General features: G+C 39.6%; 1 protein-coding gene across 2 annotated transcripts in view; it reads left to right on the forward strand.

Annotated features, from left to right (window-relative positions):
- Positions 1-11,137: 11,137 nt before the first annotated feature.
- Positions 11,138-12,865, forward strand: part of gli2a (GLI family zinc finger 2a) — a 71,734-nt gene continuing 70,006 nt past the window's right edge. The window contains exon 1 of one of the 2 annotated variants that reach the window (XM_051069880.1): positions 11,138-11,774. The gene's annotated coding sequence lies outside the window, so the exon portion shown is untranslated. The remainder of the gene's footprint in view (positions 11,775-12,865) is intronic. The other variant, XM_018683084.2, reaches the window with a different exon arrangement.

A 12,865-nucleotide genomic window follows, 5' to 3' on the forward strand; every position in this document is an offset into this window, starting at 1 on the left:
ACAATCTTGGGAAACTAACAGAAACTCTCTGAAGACAATCAAGAGAACCTTGAGTTAATTCAGAAAAAGTCAGATTTAAAAAAAGAAACTGATCTTAAAGGAAAAAAACTCCACTGTATTGGGGTGGTGGGAGAAATCTCAGAGACAGACATCTTAAAACCTTTGCAGTGAAATCTGAATGGCTCGATATCACGCGAGGAAGGTGGAAAAATACTCACTGACCCTTTAAGGCTTAAAGAAAACGTGAGCTAATGTAGGCATCGAGCCACTTAAACACACACACAACACTAAGGTGAGCGACTTAAAGTGAATCCTGCCAAGCATAGGTGTTAAGATTCTTAAATGAGGGCATCCAGCTTCCCACGTCCCTCCTGCATGCTTATTGGACAGACTGTCTGCTACTGCAGAGATGAAGTAAACAGGGTTAAGATAGTCGAGACGGTCACTTAGAATAAGATGAAGTCCCAGACAGTGCCCCAGTCTGGCTGATTCACTTTAGAGATGTCTATGGCCTACATGTCATGTTATGGTGTGAGACGTGTTTACTCAGATTCAATAGCTGCCCCTACGTTTTGGCTTCACGTTTTAAGGGGAATAATATGTCTTTGCTTTCCAAAGCAACAGGACTATAAAAGACCTTTTGTTCTCAGTTTTTGTCCTTAAAATACCCACAAACGCACAACACAGTATATGTGGGATTAGGTAATGTGATAGGACTCTTGTGTTTGCTTTGTGGATATGTATCAGATACCAATAGAGACTGCTTCAGTCACTGTAGGCTGATCTCTCTCTGCCATCAATCACAGATGATTTTTTCACCTATGTACTTCAAATGTATGTTTCCCAAACAACATTTGTTAGGTAACGTGTCTATACAGGCAAAAACACTTGATACGTAAAACATTAAACATGGTCACCTGGGACTTTGATTTAAGAGGTTTTAAGTGTGCTCTTGAAGCAAATCCCTTTTGTTACATGTTCAGATGCTAAAAGATGTTTTTATAGTAGGTTTGAGACTGTTGAGAATGCAAAGACCGCTGTCTTTCATCATCATTCATGTGTCTGAGATCATCACTCGCCTGTCTGAGAGAGATACTTTACCAACCACCCACCCCCAACGTTGCCGTGTCACTTGCAGGATCGTCTAATGGTACATCAAAGCTCCTTTACTGAATCACCAAAGCTGCAGTGAGACAACAAAAGCAAGAAACAGCAGGGAAAAACCCCAACTTCTTACCCTTTTCTCTCATGAGACTCCCAGTGAGTTATCAAAGTTCTCAAATGTGGCATATATGAACCCCTTATTCAAATCCCCAGGAACCACTCTCAGTCCAATTTTCTCGTCTGTCTCAATGTTCGAAGTTCTCAGACGGTTTGGTCATACAGGAAAAACAGCGAGGTCTTTTACTTGAGAGGAATCAAGCTGGCCAGTCATGGAGGTTACTGTGTAATACATCACAGGCCAACTATAATGAAAAGAGAGGGAGGAAGGCATGTCAAAGAAGAAGGCCTTGATCTGAAACATCTGCATAGTGTTTAGGTAACACCAATTGGACAGGTGTCTGAAAGTTCTCAGATGAAGTTCAGATAGGAAAAGTATAGACACTAACAGGCTTACAAAGCTACAAGAATGCACTCTGGTGTTTAAGACAAACTATCCTTGTAGCAGCAATGTTTTACTGCTAAACTCTAAATCAAGTAATAAAGTAGAGCTGCAACCAGTGGTGGAAAATAACTAAGTACATTTATTATACTTGTGTACTGTTTTAAGGTGCTTACTTTACTTGAATATTTACATGTTATAATACATGCACATTTCATAGGTGAATACTGTACTTTCTCAGCTATGTTTGTATGATACTTATAGTTTACAGATAAGGTTTACATATTAAACACATGAACAACGTATAAAATGTATTTTTATAGATTAAACAGTTCAACAGCTTATAAAGTGTTAAGATTAGCTCCACCTGAACCAGCTACAATATTATAATGCTGCTTACATGTTCCTGCATTAAAAATAACATGATATATATGATATATGATATATAACGATATAGTACTCTGACAGGGGCCATTCTGCATTTACTTTCAATGATTTATGTACATAAAAATGGAATTAAACTTTTATTTAACTAAAGGATCTAAAAAAGTATGAAAAATGAGTCCATTAATCAACCAAAAGAACATTTAAATTTCATGCATGAATATCAAACATTTCTCAGGTTAAGCTTGTCTCTCACAAATGATAATTTTCTCTGTTTTCTTCATCATTAACTGAATTGTTTTGGTTTTGAACTGATGGTTGAACCAAACAGTCTATTTGAAGACATAATCTTGGGCTCCTGAACCTTATTCTACTACTTTTTGGGCATTTTGCCTTTCTTTAAACAGACAGAATGTAGAGGACTATCGGGAAAAGCAAATGAAATGGAAATAGACCCAAACTGGGGACATGACAACTTCATGATCAGTGTCTTTAAACCCCCAGGCCATTAGGACTCCCTAAACCTTTGACACTTGATAAAAATAGAATAAACAATGTAATAACTGACTGAAAACCAATCTATTGTTCAATAACAGAAATACTTATTAGTTGGAGGTCTAAAATAAATGTGTTGCACATTCATGAAGTATGAGACATTAAGTTGGGCAGTTGAAGAGGCAGTAAAGCCATAGGATAAACAGAGAACCGAAAGAGTTACAGAGGAACACTACAACAAGCAACATGGCTAAGAGATCAAGAGATGAGGGAGAGTTTATTCCTTTTCCCTCATCTGCTGTCCTTTTATTCTCCCAGGCCCAAACCAGCGATGTGTATCTAGATCTGGCCTGCATATTTTGGCCCGATCCCTCCCTGGGGTTCCTCAAACTGGCCCTCTGTGTTTGGGCAAGCTTGAAAGAGAGCTGATAGTATTCAAAGTACCATGACAAGAGAGTGACGCACACAGTGACTGAGTTTTATCTCAACATCAGCAGCTGGGAGCATAGCTTCAACGCATGCCTGTCATCTCACATTTCTACAGCAGCAGTCCCAACATGGGTCCAGTAAAGGTTCTTTATAGGTCAGTGACTGGGTGATTTATGAGACTGTGAAGTCCAACACAATGAGAATACACAGTAAGATGTTACCTGAAGAGATTCAATGAAGGTCTGGAAGTTGTACCTGCTGTATCTCTGTTAAACCTCTCTAAGTCTTGCAGAAAGCCTTGAAGACCACTGAACTGATAAGTTAATTATGTTAAAGTGCCAATTTGGTTGGTCTAATTTCAAACAGACTGTTCTAGTCAAAAAACAACAGGATGTATGTTGTAATTTAGACCAACCAAGATGCTTTCCTGCATTACTGTCAGGAAAACCAGCAAACAACCACGGCAAAAATTGAAGAGCTGAGCGGATGTTGCTAAAATGGCCTTAGGTGAAAATGGGTGTCTTTCTTTTGCTCATTCATATCAGTGACACAGATCACTGAAGATTGCTTGGGAGGTCTCTAACATACAAGGCAGGTCATTGCTTAACTTGCTGCAGTTTTGATAAACAATGATTGTCTTTGTTTGATATCCTCATCAGTAACATGGCAATTTATCTCTATCTATAGATATTTCAGTGATCTTGCTAGATAAGGTCTAGAGTAAAACCCCTCATCAAATTTGAAAACTAATGCTCCATTTTGAGATTTTTTCTGACTAAATTTGACAAGACAGGTCATTGTAAAAACAGATATATTACAGAGAATGATTTCCACAAAGTATCAAGGATAGTGTGGTGGCTTGGTTTTGTTGTGTGCATGTGTCCTGTGATCCAAATGAACATATTCACATACATAGACTGTAAGTTTGTATACTTGAGTTTGTAATTCTTTGGGGTGGACTTTGGTGGAAAGCTTCCCCAAGGGGCCCCAGACTGTCTGGAGACTCCCCAGGTTTACTGCATGGCAGCGGATTTTTGGTAATTAATTAATAGCAAACTCAGTTGGTGATATGAATCACTCAGATCATGGACAGATTATAAGAAAATGGGCCCCTGGGCACAGATATGTATAAGGCCCTCCCACCTGGCCTACATAAGAGCAAAATACTCAGACCTAAAGAGATGCAAAATGACTACAAATGATGTATTCATTTTTATGTCTCTTTTTTTTTGGTGGTCATTTTAGATTGTTTTGCCTCTTTTTGTGGCTGTTTTATGTATCTTTGTGGTTGTTTTTATTCTCTGTGATTGTTTCGCATCTGTTTGTGGTGATTTTGTGTCTCTGTAGTTATTTTGTGCATCTTTGTGGTTGTTTTGTGTCTCTTTGTAGTTGTTCTCATCAGCATTGGAAAGGTGTGGTGGAAGTGGTTTTCTGATGCTGTTTCACTGTCTGACAAGCATCACTGTTGAAGTGCACTGCCTGATTTCAACAGACACATAGGTTACATAGGAAACTTGGTTGATACATAGGAAACTTGGCCAAACAGTATTGTACCAGCATAGGAATACGTGGCCTTACAGCCAAATATAGTGAGTGTGGCCTTCTGTAGACACAACACAAGTAATGAGGGGATCAATAGCAGTCCATTACTCAGTTTAGCCCCGGATTCACTCAACTTTCATTTTCAAAGACTGAGAAAAGGTGTAGTGTTGTTGTGTCAAATTACACAAACTGTGCACTCAGAATCTCCCTCCTTAAAGATACTGTAGGTCTATGTCTAATGTGTGCATGATATAACAGCAACATTCCCAGTTTGACGCAGGTTTTTGTTGCATGTCAGCCCCCTCTCTCAGATAGAGTTGTGTCCTCACTGATGAGTCTTTATCTATGTTGACCAGAAAAATCTATAGAATATCAAGGCAACACACAGGAAAGAATTTTCAAATCAATTCATGGTTTTAAAAGGTTGTTGTGGCAAATAATAGATCACTGGTTCCTCCTAGTGTTCACTACAGGTATTGCACCTGACACTTGCACACAAATCTGAGTGTGAATCTAAACTCAGAAGGCACAGTAAAAGCACATTTATTACTTCTATAAAATACACTGGCTCCATCTATAAAGCTTTCTCTAATGTGTGATTTTGTTACTCGTCTTTACCGTAACAGCAGGGGAAACTTTTTTTACTGCATCATTTGGAGACATCACAAAACTCCCTGACTGATTCCTCCCCTGAGAGAGACTGTTAGTGTGTGATTAGTGGTTGGGGTGTGTTGACGTCTGATGCTCTTCCATAGGCTCTGCGTCGCACACTGCTGTGACTCAGAGAGCCAGACTAGGCCGTGAGTCAGAGACGACAGGGCACTTGTGGCTTGCTATACTGCCAGCTCACTCAGCAAGCTGTGACTGTTGCTGTGAGGTTTTTGGCTGCAGACAGCTACCGTATCTGCTGCAATCTGCGGTCAGCAGTCTGGACCTCGAGTGACCAGAGCTACGTTCACGTGGTTCTCAGAGGGGAAATGAAGGAAAGCCCACAATCAAGTCATCGCAGAGACAAGCAGCCTTGTAATTCTTCCTGTGGAGCAGAGTAAAATTAGGGCCAGGAGGAGTTCAGCTGGGATCTGCAGAAATGACTCCTTCCCACCTGCTGAATTCTCAAAGCCTCAATAATGACAACATCTTGACCACATCTCCTGGTCAAGCCAACAAAAATGCCTGGACGGGATGTTATAGACCAGGTCCTTTGAGGTTGACTGTCTGTGAGTCACTGAAAGGGGACAAACCCCCCCCCCCCGGTCCCCTCCCACAGCTTTGAAGTGGTGGCAGATTGTGCACAAACAACATAAACCTCCCTGCAACAAACACTGTGATTTACCACCCAAAGGCAAGGAAATGGCCACTAAGACAGTTCCATTCAGTTTATAGGGCCATTTTGCAGCTTTCGTACCTCCGGACGGATGCTCTTTTGTGATGGCCACTTTGAGACTGCTGGTAATGAGGATTCCCAAAGTGGAACCTGAACAAATGTCTGGTTAGGTGCCTAACTGAAGCTTACAAGCTCTGAACAATGTTGTCACAACAAAACTCACACTCTCACTGCTGCGGCCGAGACATCCAAAGGCCAAATGTTACTGAATTCAAGGGTTAGATATTGATGCTGCTCTTTCAGCATCAGGATTCACTCATCACTTGTGATCCAACTTTAAACTGAGGACTGTTAAACTGTATGGTTTGTAGATCATTGGACACATTTTCAACATTTTGCCTTTTAGTTCACTAAAGTTGAGCTGATTTACCTACAGTGCAGGACACAAATTTTATCCCAATCCCGTAACTTAGAAATCTTTGGTCACATACATTTATATCCTATTTGAGAGGCAATTATTAGGTGCACTGGGTTATTTTTAAAATCATAGACATTACTGTTGAAAAGTTTTGGGTGCAACCCTAAAACAAATCTGTAATATTATCATTATTTTTATTATCATCATTCATTGCTGCAGTTATTATTAATAGCATTATTTCACCTACAACTATCACTGGTATCATTATTACCATTATAACAACAGTCTGGCAGGGATTATATACAACAATATATACAGCTGTTGCTGGTCTCTCTCTCTACTCTCTCCTCATTTTCTGGCCACTCTCTCTCCTCTCCATCCAATCAGTCAAGGCTTACAGCCGTCCACTCTGAGTCCAGTCCTGTCAGCCATTAAAAAGGAGTTTTTCCTCTATGCTGTCTCTAAGTGCTGCTTGTGGTGAGAACTGTTGGGTTTCTTGCTATAACGTAAGATTCAAACTTAGCAAAGTGCCTTTAGATAATGCATGTTGTGATTTGGAGCTATATAAATAAAATGAATAGAATTTGGTGTAAGTAAAGTTTCTTTATAAAGCACCTTTAATAGACAAGGATACATAGTGCCAAACAGCCTGTGTCCTTAAAACTGCAGCAGTTCTCCTCAGTACTCTTGTTCACAGTTGTTTAGTGGTACTCTGCAGGTAGTTCTCAGTGTGGTGGAGAACTTGCCACGGTTCTTCTGTAGATTCAGGCTTTTTCAGTGTCTTCTTTCTCTTAGTCTTGTCTCTTAATTGTTTGATCTGCCATCAGAATGAATTTAAGACTTATCAGACAACTCCCTGGTGGTACTGTTTGCTTGATAAGAATAAAAAACATCTACGGTTTCATTTCACTAATTGTGCAGGATTATGTGCATCTATGGAGGAATAGATTTATCTGTACAGTGTATATGGCACCTGCTTCAAGTGACAGAGAAAAGATAATATGCACACAGGATTGTGCAATGTCAAGTCAAATTTTATTTATATAGCGCCAATTCACAACAGAAGTTATCTCAAGGCACTGTACACAATAAAAGTTTTAATTATTGCAATATTTTGAAAAAATCACTAGAGGGCAGCATTTTCTAAGAAATTCATGCCAGTGATACCTTGACTCAGAGATGTAACTGAGAATGATTGAATTTATTCCTTTTCAACTGAAGATGTTAGCTGTTCAAAGTACTTTTTAAAATCATAGTACTGTGGTATTTAACACAGTCGTTCTAACCTGGTGATTGGTTGGTCCTTCCCAAGAAAAAAAAAACAGAGGTCACCAGACATTTCTCTGACACGAAGTTGTGTCTTTTTTTTCTCTTTAATATCAGCTTTTAGTGTGAATACTGTGAACCTTTGATCCAACTGCTCACAACTCATCTCCACATTAAACTCATAACCTGTGATGAGGGGGTCAGAGCTACAAGACTTTATTTAAAGGGGTCACACGCCAAAAACACTATGAGTCACTGATACACTGATCACTTATGCTGCTGCAATGATGTAAATTTCCCCATTGTGGGACTAATAAAGGATTATCTCTTATCTCTTATCTTACACTATACTCTGTAGAACTGTATAGTGTTGTCCATCCATCCACTATACCACTTATGGGTAGAGTGTCGCAGGCGGCACTACTTCCATTTCCTTGTCTTTATTCCCTCACTGAAAACCCTGAACCTTTTCACTGTAGCTGTACTATACAGGTAAAGGTTGACCACATCTGCTGTCCTGAGAAAACACTGCAGTGATTTGGAGGGCACAGAGAGTTTGGTCAGAAACTGTCAGGAGCTCAGAGATGGAGCAGATAAGAGGACAAAGTCTGTACTGTGCTCCAGCAGAGGGCCGCCTCACTTACCTCATCCACTCCACAGAGATGTGAGTGAAGGAAAGCTCACCTTATCAAGGGTCTGAGGACAGAGGGGCTGTATGTCACACAGACAGTAAAACCCATTGGTGATTCTGAGGCTTTAAAAATAAAACTCAGCTCGACTTTGAAAATCCCAGTGGTTACCAAAGTTTATCTTTGATAACACGGCTGTCTGTTTCATCTACATGTGTATTAAACGTACACACTAACAAAGGCAGTAGTGGACGATAAGACAGACACTTCAAAGTCAGTTAGATTTTAATGTTGAATTGGCCAATAGATCCCACACTGTAATGAGGAAATATCTGCAGATATTTTTCTAACGTATTAGAAACCTTAATAAAGTGTTAAACAAATTTAGAGACTGAAAAAAACCTCAGAAAACATATTCAGATCATCTTAAACACTGACAAACACTAAGAGAGAGAAAGAATTAATTTACCAAAAAACAAATAAATAATGAAATGATTATATGGGTAAAGAGACATTTTGATACAGTCATCATATTAACATGACTCAGTGATATGTAATAGAATGACCATCCACTAACATCTGTGATGAGTTCATTTAAATAACTCAGAAACTTTGGGGTAAATAATGAGTTGCACAATCTCAGACTGCAGATGTTATCTCTGAAGAATGCATGAGGTAACATAACCTTATGATCTCTTATGATCCTATCAAACTTCTTCTCCTCTTCATCATTATTCTCCATCCAACATCTTTACTGTCAGTACTTTACTGTTACATTCCTCTTTTCCAATCAGAAAAGCAGCTCATTAAAATTCCTGCTTGTGAGAGCTCAGCAGCACAGGAGAGGAGGAGCAGTGAGCCTGACACTGGCATTCACTCGTCTTTAGAGGCTGAGCACAGGCCCAGAGGCACAGCGACCTTTAACACAGAGGCCAGTCATGCACAGGCTGCTGTTCACACTGAGCACTCAGGCAAGATGCAGCCACACAGAGACAATAGGTGGCAGCACCTTGAGCCCTAAAAACAACCAGGGCCTGACAGAGAGTTTTCATCCTCCCTGTCTGAAAACTATCAACTGTTTTCTCTCAAGAACCAGTGAGAACAGTTAGATTTCTAAGGTGTGAGTCAGTTTCTCCGTCATCTCCTCAAACACCATCAGCTCACTCCAAGACTTTAAACATGATTAAGGGCATCCTCACACCACAACAGCCTCAACACAGAGATGAGTGAGCAGTGGAGGATGAATGAATGAGTGTGGAGGCTATGAAGGGATGAAGCTTCAGAATGATGACTTGTTTTCAGCTGTTTCTCAGTTACCAACTTGGAGGAAGGTTTCTTTACTTTTCCTATCTTATTTTACACATACAAGAGTTTATAAAGTATGATGCATTATTATGAAGTATCCAACAGAGTATAAAGGCTCAACTGTGGATGCAGAATGCAGTGAAACTGACATTAACATAATCTACCTGAATTATCTGAGAACTTTGTCAGTCATATGAGTACAATAAACTTTTTTTGTCTTTTGTATCATTATTAAAGAGAGATTTCAGTAGAACAAGAAAACCTTTTTTGAAAGATGCTGAAATAATGAAAACTCTGAAACATGTTTTAGTGTCTTTTGTTTTTTTTTCACTGTACAGGACAGCATGTGATGATTTATCTTTCTTTACAACTTGTCAGCTGTCATTATGGTGCATATCACACAACTAAAGTACAACTAATTAATTACACATTTCCTTAAAGGAATGGAGGAGTCGAATACAGAGCAATATAAACATGGAATTATTTTCCACTGACTAAATTAACACGACTCTGTGTTTAACCAGAAAATAAGGAAAAAACTTAGAGCATCATACTCAGAGGAGGATTTGATATACATGTGAGGATTTCTAGTGTTTAGAAACACTGGTGTTTAATATACATACACATATACATGTTAGTGTAAGTTTTATATTCATATTTTAATGTTATTCATCTTAATGTTAAACTACACTTGGCTTACACTGGTATGTCTGTTGGTATATCTGTACGTCTGTATATCTGTATGTCTGTATCTGCATCTGGTGGACATTTTATTCACACATCTTACTGTTGTGTTGTGTTGTGTTGTGTTGTGTGTAATGTGAGATGTATGTTTCTGTTGTTTAAATGGGGACTTTAAATGTGGACCATTAGCTGTGCTTCAGCAACAGGTCTTAACAAATAAACTTGGAGCAGACAGTGAACTCAGTGACTGAATCCCACTTATTTTCCTATGGGAAATAAAATACTACACTTAAGAACAAATGTAAGTTTCTTTTTCCTTACTTGAGTATTTATATGTTCTATTCCTTATTAAAGATTAAACATGTCTATAAAAGACCTGTAATTACAGATGTTTTATTAAATACGATCCATTATTATATTTTAAATACAACACTGACGTCCTACTCACACACACATGCATCAACAATAATAATCAATGACAATTAAACTTTTTACTTTTAACATTTTCTAATGATACTTTTACTTAACATTTAGATACTTTTAGTTTATTAAAGGATCTGAATCCAGCACTTTCATCATTTTATTTCCTCTCTTCACTAAAAACAACAACTACTTAAAAACTAAATGAGGACGTGATAGCAGGTGAGAGGACAGGCTGACGTTAGGTGAAATCACATAATAAATGCTGTTTGTCTGCAACACATCGCTGCACCACTGAATAAAAGGTTCCAGCTCAAATGAAGAAAAGGCCTGAGTGGGAATAAACAAAGCATGAATTATAAAGATTGTTGTCTGTTTTTTTGAAACACTAAGCTGTGGCTCTAACTATGGGTTTGGATGTATGTGTGTGTAAAGTGTGAGTTTAGTTTGTGCCTTGATTTTCTGTCCACCCCCTCAAAGAATCACTGCTCCTGAGGAGAGAGTTTCACTCCAACAGCTCTTTTCTTTCATCTGTAACAAAGCTGATTTAACTGAGTATTTAAACTGTGAGAAGTCAGCTGTAAAAGTCTGGCTCCGACAAACATCCACAACCAGAAAACCCGTGAATCAAATAACAAATGAAACTTTATCTAACTTTTCTCCGTCTACAACTGCTGGATTGAGTTAGCCCGGCCCATCTGGTGCAGCAAATGGCCCAACTCACCAGGGAGCGAGGGGAGTGAGAGAGGAGATGGTAAAGAGGGGGGTGAGGAGGGAGGGGGGATTGAAAACAGATCAGCAGCTTGAAGATCTCAACACCACCGCATGTCTCTGCAACAACTGCTGAGTGAAGCCAAACCGCTTTGACTCCAAACTTTTTATTACGAGAACTTGAGAAAAAAACCTTTAACGCATCATGTTCACTGTTTGCTGAAAGGCGCGCGCAGAGCACGCACGCGAGAGCGCAGCTCCTAGATGAAGATGGATTGTAAGAAAAAGTTAGACGCGACTTGTGCTCCGCTCTGAGTCGACCAGCTCTCCGGGAGTAGCGAAGGGGTGGGAATGCCGAGCAAACTTTGTCCGTGTTCAAAACTTTTTTTTCTTAACTAAAGTTCATGGAGTTTCGCGTCAAGTCTGCGCGTTCTGCGTCCAGCGCTGCTGCCAGCTCAAGTCGTTAGTTTACGGGAATCCGACTCCGACGAAGTTTTTCCTCGGACAAAAAAGACTCGAGTGGGAGATCTTCGGTGTCGACGCGGACAGAGGCAGCCGTGAGAGGTAAGGGGTGAGGGGGGGAGGCTGGTGGGTGATGCTGACAGCAGCGGCCTTTGGTTCAGTTTGTGTCTTTTCTGTCCGCGCTGATTAAAACAAACAGTGTTTTTCTGGAGAGTTTCTCCTGTGTGTGTGTCAGCCGCAGACCAGACTCACAGCAGCTTCACATCTCATTTGCACTTTGAACTTATCTGACACAGGAATCCAAAAAATGTTCTGTCCTGCAACTTGATCCATATGGAAGAGATGTGATCAGAAAGCTCGGCGCCAATCCCCCTGCACAGCTTTTAATAGTTTAACACAAACTATTGTGATGTTTGCTGCTGACGCCTCCAACAACTATGAAGCTGCTGAATTTAACATGTTTAAATCTGAGGGAAAAATCCATTAAAATACACTCTGGTTTTTCCACAGTTTTATCTTTGTATCTTTAGAATAAAAAACAGTTATAATCTCATACAGACACACACTCACCTCACTTTCCAAGCACTTCACTTTTTAATCTCTTAATGCAACAAAGCAAAGAAACAAAACCTGAGCAGAGTGTGAGGAATGCAGCAGCAGCACAGACACATTCACTGCCTGTGACATGTGGACTTATTGATGAAAGATTCAAAGTTTGCTGTTTGCTCTCCAGCCTGAGCAGTCAACAAACACTTGACGCCTTTGTGGGGGCCTTTTACCAGCGATATTTGCTGTTGGCTTTTACTCCTATCTACCAGGCGCTGCTAATGATCTCCAAACTCATGTGTGGACTCCCACTTTTTTGTTAGTTTTTTGGCCTACATTTTAGTGGCAAAGAAACTGTGTTTTGGTTTCCTAAAGCTTTTTTCATATAAGTATTTTCTTTGCATGTTGATGAGACACAGATCCAGAAATAATGGAAAATCATCAAGTAAATTTAAAAAAAGAATGAATGTGTAACATTTGTGATCTTTAAAAAAGAACCAGGGCGAGGATGTGTGTGGGTGTGTGTTTTCCGCTTCATGATGATAAACCCTGTCAGGGCTGAGGTGATTTGCATGAGAAAAAAAAGAAAAAGTTTTAGTGCATTTGGCCATTGTTAGGAATGAAGAGTTCCAACAGTTCAGGCCTAC

This window comes from Lates calcarifer, linkage group LG1 (assembly GCF_001640805.2).
Source record: "Lates calcarifer isolate ASB-BC8 linkage group LG1, TLL_Latcal_v3, whole genome shotgun sequence".
Taxonomy (NCBI): Eukaryota; Metazoa; Chordata; class Actinopteri; family Centropomidae; genus Lates; species Lates calcarifer.